Source organism: Hippoglossus stenolepis, chromosome 2, assembly GCF_022539355.2.
Source record: "Hippoglossus stenolepis isolate QCI-W04-F060 chromosome 2, HSTE1.2, whole genome shotgun sequence".
In the NCBI taxonomy this organism is placed as follows: Eukaryota; Metazoa; Chordata; class Actinopteri; order Pleuronectiformes; family Pleuronectidae; genus Hippoglossus; species Hippoglossus stenolepis.
In genome coordinates, this window is record NC_061484.1 from 23310695 (window position 1) to 23322057 (window position 11363).

Below are 11363 nucleotides of genomic sequence, written 5' to 3' on the forward strand. Positions count from 1 at the left end.
CTATCAAGGATAGCTCCTTGGAGCTCTCATGGACCATTATGCCTTTAATAGTCAGCTGACCTATAAAACCTATGGTTGACAGGTCACCTACCTATATTACAGGTGATAAGTTGATCACCTATCAAGGTCCTATCAAGGATAGCCTTGAGCTTCCCCAAGACCATTATGCCTTTAATAGTCACGACCTATAAACCTATGGTTGACAGGTCACCTACCTATTGATAGGTGATAGTTATTCACTTATCAGTTGGTCCTATCAAGGATAGGTCCTTGGAGCTTCCCTATCACCATTATGCCTTTAATATTCACGACCCATAAACCTATACACAGGTCGGGTATCACTCATCAAGGTCCTACTGGGTGACAGGTCCCGCTTCCTCTATGACCATTATGCCTTTAATATTCACGACCTTAAACCTATGGTTGACAGGTCGGTTAATCACCTATCGCTGTCCTACTTGGCATAGGCCCTTGGAGCTTCCCCTACATTCATTATGCCTTTAATAATGGTCAACCTAGGGGTTGATAGGTCATGAATCAAATCCCATGATTGATAGGCTTGCCATCAACCATGTTTGATAGGTGATAGGTTAATCACCTATCAAGGCCTATCAAGGATAGTCCTTGAGCTTCCCCTATGACCATTATGCCTTTAATAGTCACGACCTATAAACCTATGGTTGACAGAACACTACCTATGGCTGATAGGTGATAGGTTAATCACCACTGGCGTCCTATGAAGGATAGCCCTGGAGCTTCCCCATGACCATTATGCCTTTAATATTCACGACCTATAACCTAGTGGGTTGAGGTGATAGGTTAATCACCTATCAAGGTCCTATCAAGGATAGGTCCTTGGAGCTTCACCATGACCATTATGCCTTTATTAATGGTCAACCTAGGGTTGATAGGTCTTGAATCAACCTATGGTTGATAGGTCAGCTATCAACCTATGGTTGATAGGCATAAAGATCATCATCATGGTCCTAATAAGGATAGGTCCTTGAGCCTTCACCTATGACCATTATGCCTTTAATAATGGTCAACCTAGGGTTGATAGGGTCTTGAATCAATCCCATGGTTGATAGGTCAGCTATCAACCTATGGTTGATAGGTGATAGGTTAATCACCTATCAAGGTCCTATCAAGGATAGGTCCTGAGCCTCCCCTATGACCAGCTATGATTTTATTCACGACCTATAAACCTATGGTTGACAGGTCGGTAATCACTCATAAAGTGATAAGTTCTTGGAGCCCCATGACCATTATGCCTTTATTATTCACTTCCACTCATAAACCTATGGTTGACAGGCCGGTTAATCACCTATCGTCCTATCAAGGATAGGTTCTTGGAGCTTCCCTACACCATTATGCCTTTAATATGAAACAACCTATAAGGAGCAGGTCACCTATCTACCTATGGTTGATAGGTGATAGGTTAATCACCTATCAAGGTCCTATCAAGGATAGGTCCTTGGAGCTTCCCCTATGGCCATTATGCCTTTAATATAATAGGTGATATTATTGATAGGTGATAGGTTAATCACCTATCAAGCTCCTATCAAGGATAGGTCCTTGGAGCTTCCCCTATGACCATTATGCCTTTAATATTCACGACCTATAAACCTATGGTTGATAGGTGACAGGTTAATCACCTATCAAGGTCCTATCAAGGATAGGTTCTTGGAGCTTCCCCTATGACCATTATGCCTTTAATAGTCAATGCACTCATAAACCTATGGCTGACAGGTCGTTTTACCTATGGTTATAGTGATAGGTTAATTCACCTATCAAGGTCCTATCAAGGATAGGTCCTTGAGCTTCCCCATGACCATTATGCCTTAATAGTCACGACCTATAAAACCTGTGGTTGACAGGTCACTCATCATGGTTGATAGGGTGATAGGTTAATACCTATCAAGGTCCTATCAAGGATAGGTCCTTGGAGCTTCCCCCATGACCATTATGCCTTTAATAGTCACGACCTATAAACCTATGGTTGATAGGTGATAGGTTGATCACCTATCAAGGTCCTATCAAGGATAGGTCCTTGGAGCTCACTCTATGACCATTATGCCTTAATAATGGTCAACCTAGGGTTGATAGGGTCTTGAATCAACCTAAGGTTGATAGGGTCAGCTATCAACCTATGGTTGATAGGTGATAGGTTAATCACCCATCAAGGTCCTATCAAGGATAGGTCCTTGGAGCTTCCCCTAAGACCATTATGCCTTTAATATTCACGACTCCAATCCCATGTTGATAGGCATAGGTTAATCACCTATCAAGGTCCTGTATCAAGGATAGGTCCTTGGAGCTTCACCTATGACCATTATGCCTTTTAATAATGGTCAACCTAGGTTGATAGGTCTTGAATCAACCTAAGGTTGATAGGTCAGCTATCAACCTATGGTTGATAGGTGATAGGTTAATCACCTGTATCGTCCCATCGCTATGATAGGTCCTTGAGCTTCTCTATGACCATTAAGTGCCTTATTCACTTCCACCTATAAACCTATATTGACAGGTCGGTTAATCACCTATCAAGGTCCTATCACTGATAGGTTCTGGAGCTTCCCCATGACCATTATGCCTTTTAATATGAAACAACCTATGCTGACAGGTCACCTATCTACCTATGGTTGATAGGTGATAGGTTAATCACCTATCAAGGTCCTATCAAGGATAGGTCCTTGGAGCTTCCTATGACCATTATGCTTTAATAGTCCCACCTATAAAACCAGGTTGACAGGTCACTACCTATGTTTGATATAGGTGATAGTTAATCTGCCTATCAAGCGTCCTATCAAGGATAGGTCCTTGGAGCTTCCCCATGACCATTATGCCTTTAATAATGGTCAACCTAGGGTTGATAGGTCATGAATCAACTCTATGGTTGAGCAGGTCAGCTACCTATGGTTGATAGGTGATAGGTTAATCACCTATCAAAGTCCTATCAAGGATAGGTTCTGAGCTTCCTCATGACCATTATGCTCTTTAATAGTCACGACCTATAAACCTATGGTTGACAGGTCACCTACCTATGGTTGATAGTGATAGGTTAATCACTCATCAGTCCTATCAAGATAGGCCCTTGAGCTTCTCATGACCATTATGCCTTTAATAGTCACTTACCTATAAACCTATATGGTTGACAGGTCACCTACCTATGGTTGATAGGCATAGGGTTAATCACCTATCAAGGTCCTACTGGCGATAGCTCCCTGAGCTTCCCCATGACCATTGCCTTTAATAGTCACGCACTCATAAACCTATGGTTGACAGGTCACTCACCCATGGTTGATAGGTGATAGGTTAATCACCTATCAAGGTCCTATCAAGGATAGGTCCTTGGAGCTTCCTCATGACCATTATGCCTTTAATAGTCACGACCTATACACCCATGGTTGACAGGTTACCTACCTATGGTTGATAGGTGATAGGTTAATCACCTATCAAGGTCCTATGAAGGATAGGTTCTTGAGCTCTATGACCATTATGCCTTTATTGTCAGTCAACCTAGGGTTGATAGGTCTTGAATCAACCTAAGGTTGATAGGTCAGTTATCAACCTATGGTTGATAGGTGATAGGTTGACCACTATCAAGGTCCTATCAAGGATAGGTCCTTGGAGCTTCCCCTATGACCATTATGCCATTAATATTCACGACTCATAAACCTATGGTTGACAGGTCACATCACCTATCGTAAGGTCCATCAAGGATAGGTCCTGAGCTTCCCCTATGACCATTATGCCTTTAATATTCACGACCTATAAACCTATGTTGGTAGGTGATAGGTTAATCACTCTAATAAGGTCCTATCACATAGGTCCCGGAGCTTCCTCATGACCATAATGCCTTTAATATTCACGACCTATAAACCTATGGTTGGTGTGATAGGTTAATCACCTATCAAGGTCCTATCGTATGATAGAAACTGAGCCTCTCATGACCATAATGCCTTTAATATTCACGACCTATAAACCTAAGGGAGTTGACAAGTCGGGTAATCACCTATCAAGGTCCAATCATGATAGGTCTTGGAGCTCTCTCATGACCATTATGCCTTTATTATTCACGACTCATAAACCTATGGTTGATGCGTGCTCTGTTAATCACCCATCAAGGTCCTAAATGTATGACAGGGTCCTTGGAGCCCCTATGACCATTATGCCTTTAATATTCACGACCTATAAACCTATGGTTGATAGGCAGTGATAGGTTAATCACCATCAAGGTCCTATCAAGGATAGGTCCTGAGCTTCCCCTCATGACCATTATGCCTTTAATATTCACGACCTATAAACCTATGGTTGACAGGAATACCTATCAAGGTCCTATCAAGGATAGGTCCTTGAGCTTCTCATGACCATTATGCCCCTTTAATATGAAACAAACCTATGGTTGATAGGTGATAGGTTAATCACCTATCAAGGTCCTACTGATAGGTCCTTGGAGCTTCCTATGACCATTATGCCTTTATTATTCACGCCCACCTATAAACCTATGGCTGATAGTGACAGGTTATCACCTATCAAGGCCCTTTCAAGGATAGGTCCTTGAGCTTCACCTATGACCATTATGCCTTTAATAGTCACGACCTATAAACCTATGGTTGACAGGTCACCCTATGGTTGATAGTGATAGGTTAATCACCTATCAAGGTACTATCACATAGGTCCTGAGCTCCTCATGACCATTATGCCTTTAATATTCATTTAATCTATAAAACCCATGGTTGATAGGTGATAGGTTAATCACCTATCAAGGTCCTATCAAGGATAGGTCCTTGGAGCTTCCCCTAAGACCATTATGCCTTAATATTCACGACCTATAAATCCTATGGTTGACAGGTCACTCATCAAGGTCCTATCAAGCGCATATCCTTGAGCCTCTGGCGACCATTATGCCTTTAATAATGGTCAACCTAGGTTGATAGGGTCATGAATCAACTCTATGGTTGGAGGTGATAGGTTAATCACCTATCAAGGTCCGTATCAAGGATAGGTCCTTGGAGCTTCCTCATGACCATTATGCCTTTAATATGAAACAACCTATGGTTGATAGGTGATAGGTTAATCACCTATCAAGGTCCTATCAAGGATAGGTCCTTGAGCTTCCCCTAAGACCATTATGCCTTTAATATTCACGACCTATAAACCTATGGTTGAGGTGATAGGTTAATCACCTATCAAGGCCTCAAGGATAGGTCCTGAGCCACCTATGACCATTATGCCTTTAATAGTCACTTACCTATAAAACCTATGAGTTGACAGGTCACCACCTATGGTTGAGGATAGGTGATAGGTTAATCACTATCAAGGCATTATCAAGGATATCCCGAGCCTCTCATGACCATTATGCCTTTCTTTAATATTCACACCTATAAATCGATGGTTGACAGGTTTGTTAATCACCTATCAAGGTCCTATCAAGGATAGGTCCTTGGAGCTTCCCCTATGACCATTATGCTCTTAAGCTCATGGTCAACCTATGGTTGATAGGTCATTATCAACCTATGGCTGATAGGTGATAGGTTAATCATCTATCAAGGTCCTATGAAGGATAGGTTCTTCTGGAGCTTCTATGACCATGCTTTAATATTCACTTCTACCTATAAACCTATGGTTCACAAGTCGGGTAATCACCTATCAAGGTCCTATCAAGATAGGTCCGCTTCCCCTATGACCATTATGCCTCTTTAATATTCACGACTCCATAAACCCATGGTTTACAGGTCGGGTAATCACCTATCAAGGTCCTATCAGATAATCTTGAGCTCCTATATGACCATTATGCCTTTAATATTCGGCTAACCTATAAACCTATGGTTGACAGGGTCACCTATCAAGGTCCTATCAAGGATAGGTCCTTGGAGCTTCCCCTCTGCGACTCATTAAGTGCCTTTAATATTCAATGTACCTATAAACCTATGGCTGACAGGTCGGTTAATCACCTATCAAGGTCCTATCAAGCGATAGGTCCTTGACCTTCCCCTATGACCATTATGCCTTTACACTACTTCTACCTATAAACCTATGTAGGTTGATAGGTGATAGGTTAATCACCTATCAAGGTCCGTCAAGGATAGGTCCTGGAGTTTCCCCTATGACCATTATGCCTTTAATAATGGCTGAACCTTAGGGTTGATAGGTCATGAATCAATTCCATGGTTGATAGGCAGAATATCACTATCATGTCCTATCAAGGATAGGTCCTGGAGCTTCCCTGGGCGACCATTATGCCTTTAATAATGAATAACCTAGGGTTGATAGGTCGAATCAACCTATGGTTGATAGGCAAAGTAAAATAAGCACGCCAAAAGGAAGGCAAAGGCGTGGTGATAGGTTAATCACCTATCAAGGTCCTATCAAGGATAGGTCCTTGGAGCCCCCTGTGACCATTATGCCTTTAATATTCACGACCCATAAACCTATGTGGTTGACAGGTCGAGACCATCATCAAGTTCCTATCAAGGAGCATAGGTTCTTGGAGCTTCCTATGACCATTATGTCTTTGATATTCATGACCTATAAACCTATGGTTGACAGGTCGGTTAATCACTCAACAAGGTCCTATCAGGGATAGGTCCTTGAGCATCCCCTATGACCATTATGCCTTTAGCATTCACGACCAATCAACTTTGGGTTGATAGGCCGCGAATCAACCTATGGTTGATAGGTGATAGGTTAATCACCTATCAAGGTCCTATCAAGGAAAGGTCCTTGAGCTTCCTCATGACCATTATGCCTTTAATATTCACGACCTATAAACTCATGGTTGATAGGTGATTGACCTATCACCTATCAAGGTCCTGTATCAAGGATAGGTCCTGGAGCTTCCCCTATGACCATTATGCTTTCATAATGGTTAACCTAGGGTTGATAGGGTCATGAATCAACCTATGGCTGATAGGTCAGCTGTCAACCTGTGGTTAATAGGTGATAGGTTAATCACTCATCAAGGTCCTCTCAAGGATAGGTTCTTGGAGCTTCCCCATGACCATTATGCCTTTAATATCACCATCAATCAGAAGCTGATAGGTCATGAATCAACTTGCGTTGATAGGTTATCCTAATGTCCTATCAAGGATAGGTCCTGGAGCTTCCCCTATGACCATTATGCCTTTAATATTCACGACCTATAAAAACCTATGGTTGACAGTGATAGGTTAATCACCCATCGCTGTCCTATCAAGCGATAGGTCCTTGAGCCTCTATGACCATTATGTGCCTTTAATATTCACGGTACCTATAAACCTATGTGGCTGATAGGTGATAGACTATCAAGGTCCTATCAAGGATAGGTCCTGGAGCTTCCCCTGCTATGACCATTATGCCTTTAATATTCACGACCTATAAACCTATGGTTGACAGTAATTGTTAACTAAATTTTAATAAGGTCCTATCAAGGATGGGTTCTTCTTGGAGCTTCCCCATGACCATTATGCTTTAATATTCATGACTCATAAACCTATGGTTGACAGGTCGGTTAATCACGGATCAAGGTCCTATCAGGATAGGTCCTGATCATCCCCTATGACCATTATGCCTTAATATTCACGACCTATAAACCTATGGCTGATAGGTGATTGACCTAGTCACTCATCAAGGTCCTGTATCAATGATAGGTCCTTGAGCCTCCCATGACCATTAAGTGCCTTTAATAATGGTTGACCGTGAAAGGTTGATAGGTCATGAATCAACCTATGGTTGATAGGTCAGCTATCAACCTATGGTTAATAGGTGATAGGTTGTATCCCACTATCAAGGTCCTATCCAGGATAGGTCCTGAGCTTCCCATGACCATTATGCCTTTAAAATTACAACCTATAAACCCATGGTTGATAGGGTGATAGGTTAATCACCTATCAAGGTCCTATCAAGGATAGGTTCTGGAGCTTCCTCATGACCATTATGCTCTCTTTAATATTATAGAATATATACTTATATATACTATATACCATTTTAACAAAGACACAAGTTGAAAATATGTGTTTTGAGTTAATTGTATTTTTGACAGCCGTTCCAAAGGCTCTGACTTGTTTCAAAATTAAATTACTCTCAAAACATGGACAACATTTAAATAAGTAGTCAAAATGCAACAGAATCTTCTTTAACTGTTTCACAATCAAATACTGATGACTCTAATACATCAATGTATCAAAGATGAGGCAGAATATATGTCCTACCAATTCTACTAATATCATCATATCATGTAAATTTATTATCTAATAGCAACAAGTAAAGTCAATTTTTGTGTTTATATTAATTTCATAACTTTTTCAATGTGTGGACTTCTGATGTAGTTGTTGGGATGAGACAGAAGATAAGGATACATAAACATGTATTTATGATATAGAGTGCTGTACCTGGACTGGCTGTAGACATCGGGGCAGTAGAAGAGAGCCGTCATGACATACTGCCGAGGACAGATGCTGCAAAAGCACCAAACTGATCCCATACAGAGAGGTCAGCACGAACACCAAGAGGTCAGCAGGAAACTGCGGTTTGCCTGTCCGACACAGCTGTTTATCCTGCAACACTAACACAAACACACAAACACAACACAGACCCACAAGACAAAGATCTGTGAGACCCAAGCTGACCTGGAGTATGTTGGCTCATATACCTGCTGTATTTAAAATAACTCAGGATGTAGTATTTGAAGTTTACATTTGAAGGACTATTGAATATTTCCTGGTCAGACTATCATGTGGGTTGCCTAGTTTGGTGGTAATAGATTCAGTATACTCACAGTATAACATGGTTGGTTCTGGAGTTTCTATCTATATATAGTAAATGTGAATAATAAACAGGAAGATTAACATCATATATACATTTTATTCTTTTTTGTCTTTGAGGTTGTAAGTCTATTGCAGACAATGAAACAATTCAGAAACCAAAGATGAGGTATAAAGAGATTTATAAAACTGACATCATCATCTTTAATGTTCTTGGCAGTGTGCAGTTCAGAAAGTGTCTGATAAAGCCTGCCAAACAAATAGACACCCTTTCTTCCTTGAGTTGGGTTTGAGAGCAGACTTCAGTTTACCAGTTTTCTAGTTCAAGTTTACATTTCAAGACATTTTGCTGGGAGCAGTTTCCATTTCAAAATCAATCTTGATGCAAAGAGTTTTTCACTTGAGCTCCTGCTCCCCAAAATGTCTAAAAAAAAAAAAAGCAAAAAAGTATCGTCTTGAGGAAACCAGTGGGTACAGTAGAGTCTTTGCTTAAGACATGAACGTTGTTGTGTAATTTCTCCCATGTGCAATGTTTCCTGTGGTGCTGTAAACTGACCTGCTGCAACTGATGCTGTCACTCATCTGTCATATTCACCATGCATGGTTATTTACATGGTTTTATTCTAACAAGTACTTTTTTAGCTTTTGGAACAATTATGGCTAAAATATGATATTGAGAATTGCATCTAAATTGTATTTGATGTCTGTAAATCACCTTGTGACCCTTTTGTGTCTCATTAAAGGTCATACTTCTTCTAACCTGTTAAAGGCCTCGTCCAGATCTTCACAGTCACAGCAGCATCCGTACTGATATCACACTCGCAGCAGCACATGGGATCATCTGGCCCGGAGGCTTTAACTTCTCCGATTTCATTATGGCTTCCTGAAGTTCACAGGGCAACTAATTCTCTGGAGCGATGCACAAATGAACTACACCATTAAAACAAACTATTAGTGCAGGGAACATATCTATGGAAATGTACTGACAGAATCTATAACACAAAACACACACACACGATCTATAACTTTAAAAAGCACATATATACATACATATCAACATATATATAGGAGCAATTATCGTAATTATAGAGGGTTTACTTTACATCTGAATTGGCAGCAATATTTCATCTATCTTACTGTCTATAATGATATAAAACCACTTATCAATTAAAAGCAACTAATTAGGGCCCGAGCACCGAACGGTGGGAGGCCCTATTGATCGCTCTCTCCACTAACCGCAACAGGCTTCAAAATGCCTGTGCTCGGGCCCGTTAGTGCTACAACGTAGCCCTAGTTGGTTTGTGTCTTTTGTGGGATTTTAAAAATACTTTTCATAAATATTCAGTGTTTCAAGAGAAGCAGCATCTCTTGTACTGCTGTGACAAAAAAGGCTTCCTCTTCTCTTCTTTTCCTGACTTTTTTACCATCAACCTTTCAGGGACTGCAGATGAAAACTACTCTGCACAGCTACATCTGGCACATTTACATGTTAATTAATGTGCAAATAAATATAATCATGTTTTGAGAGAGAGAAACAACAACAGGTCACGAATGCCACAAGGATTCATTCCCGTCTGACACGGCTGCTTTTCAGTGTGTCACTTCATCACGACGGTCCACCAGACGCATGTGAAACACTGTGAAATAACAATAAAAACAACATGAAAGGCTTCAGTCACACTTCAATGTCAGCGAGTGTCTTATCCGAGACCCAAGCTCCACCGGAGGGCTCTGTGATGAAATTAAGTGAAACCACTTTGAGAAACAAAACGATGATGGATTTTCTTTTGTAGCCCATTTCAGCTTCGAAAAAATTGAAAGTATTGTTGAATGGATCATGAAATATTGCGACTCGCCCCCACAGGGAGAATAAGAGGCTTTGTGGTCTGACGCCACAGTCTGGGCCTCAAATATGAGCCTCATTAAACTGCACTGCTTTTTGAATATGATGTAGTACAGGCTGATGACCAGAGAAGGGCAGCAGCGTCTGTGTTTCTGAAAATATACGAGCAGGAGTTCACTGTGTGTTGTACAGTGTGTGTGTGTGTGTGTGTGTGCGTGCGTGCGTGCGTGCGTGCGTGCGTGCGTGCGTGCGTGTGTGTGTGTGTGTTAGGGGAATGTAAGGACGACTGTGTTGGCGCCCGTCACTCTCCTGTTTGTTAATGTAAGTGACAGCTGCGTTCAGCGTGTGTACAGTTTACAGCTCGTGAGTTTGGGATGTTCACTGTTCTGACACATGATAATCACACAACGTCGCTATGAAAAAAAAATAACACACACTTGATTAACTCTCTGTCCAGGGTGTAAGGAACAATGTGTCTGTTTACCGTTCACACACAGAACAGAGACACTCAACCCACCGTGAGAAAAACCTAATTTGCAGATACGACGAGATTAATTAAGACGGAGGATGAGAGGAGGAGCAGCCCACTTGCTGTCATTTGCAAATAACACGAGGTTGATTAAAGTCTTAATAAACTCAGAAGAAACAGACTGAATCGCTGCAAAACTTCTGTGGTTTTCGCTGGAGATTCTAGTTTATTTTATAATTATTCAGTATGAACTCATCCCGATCAAAATATAGTTTCATTTTCTCAGAAACTATGACTCCCACTAGTA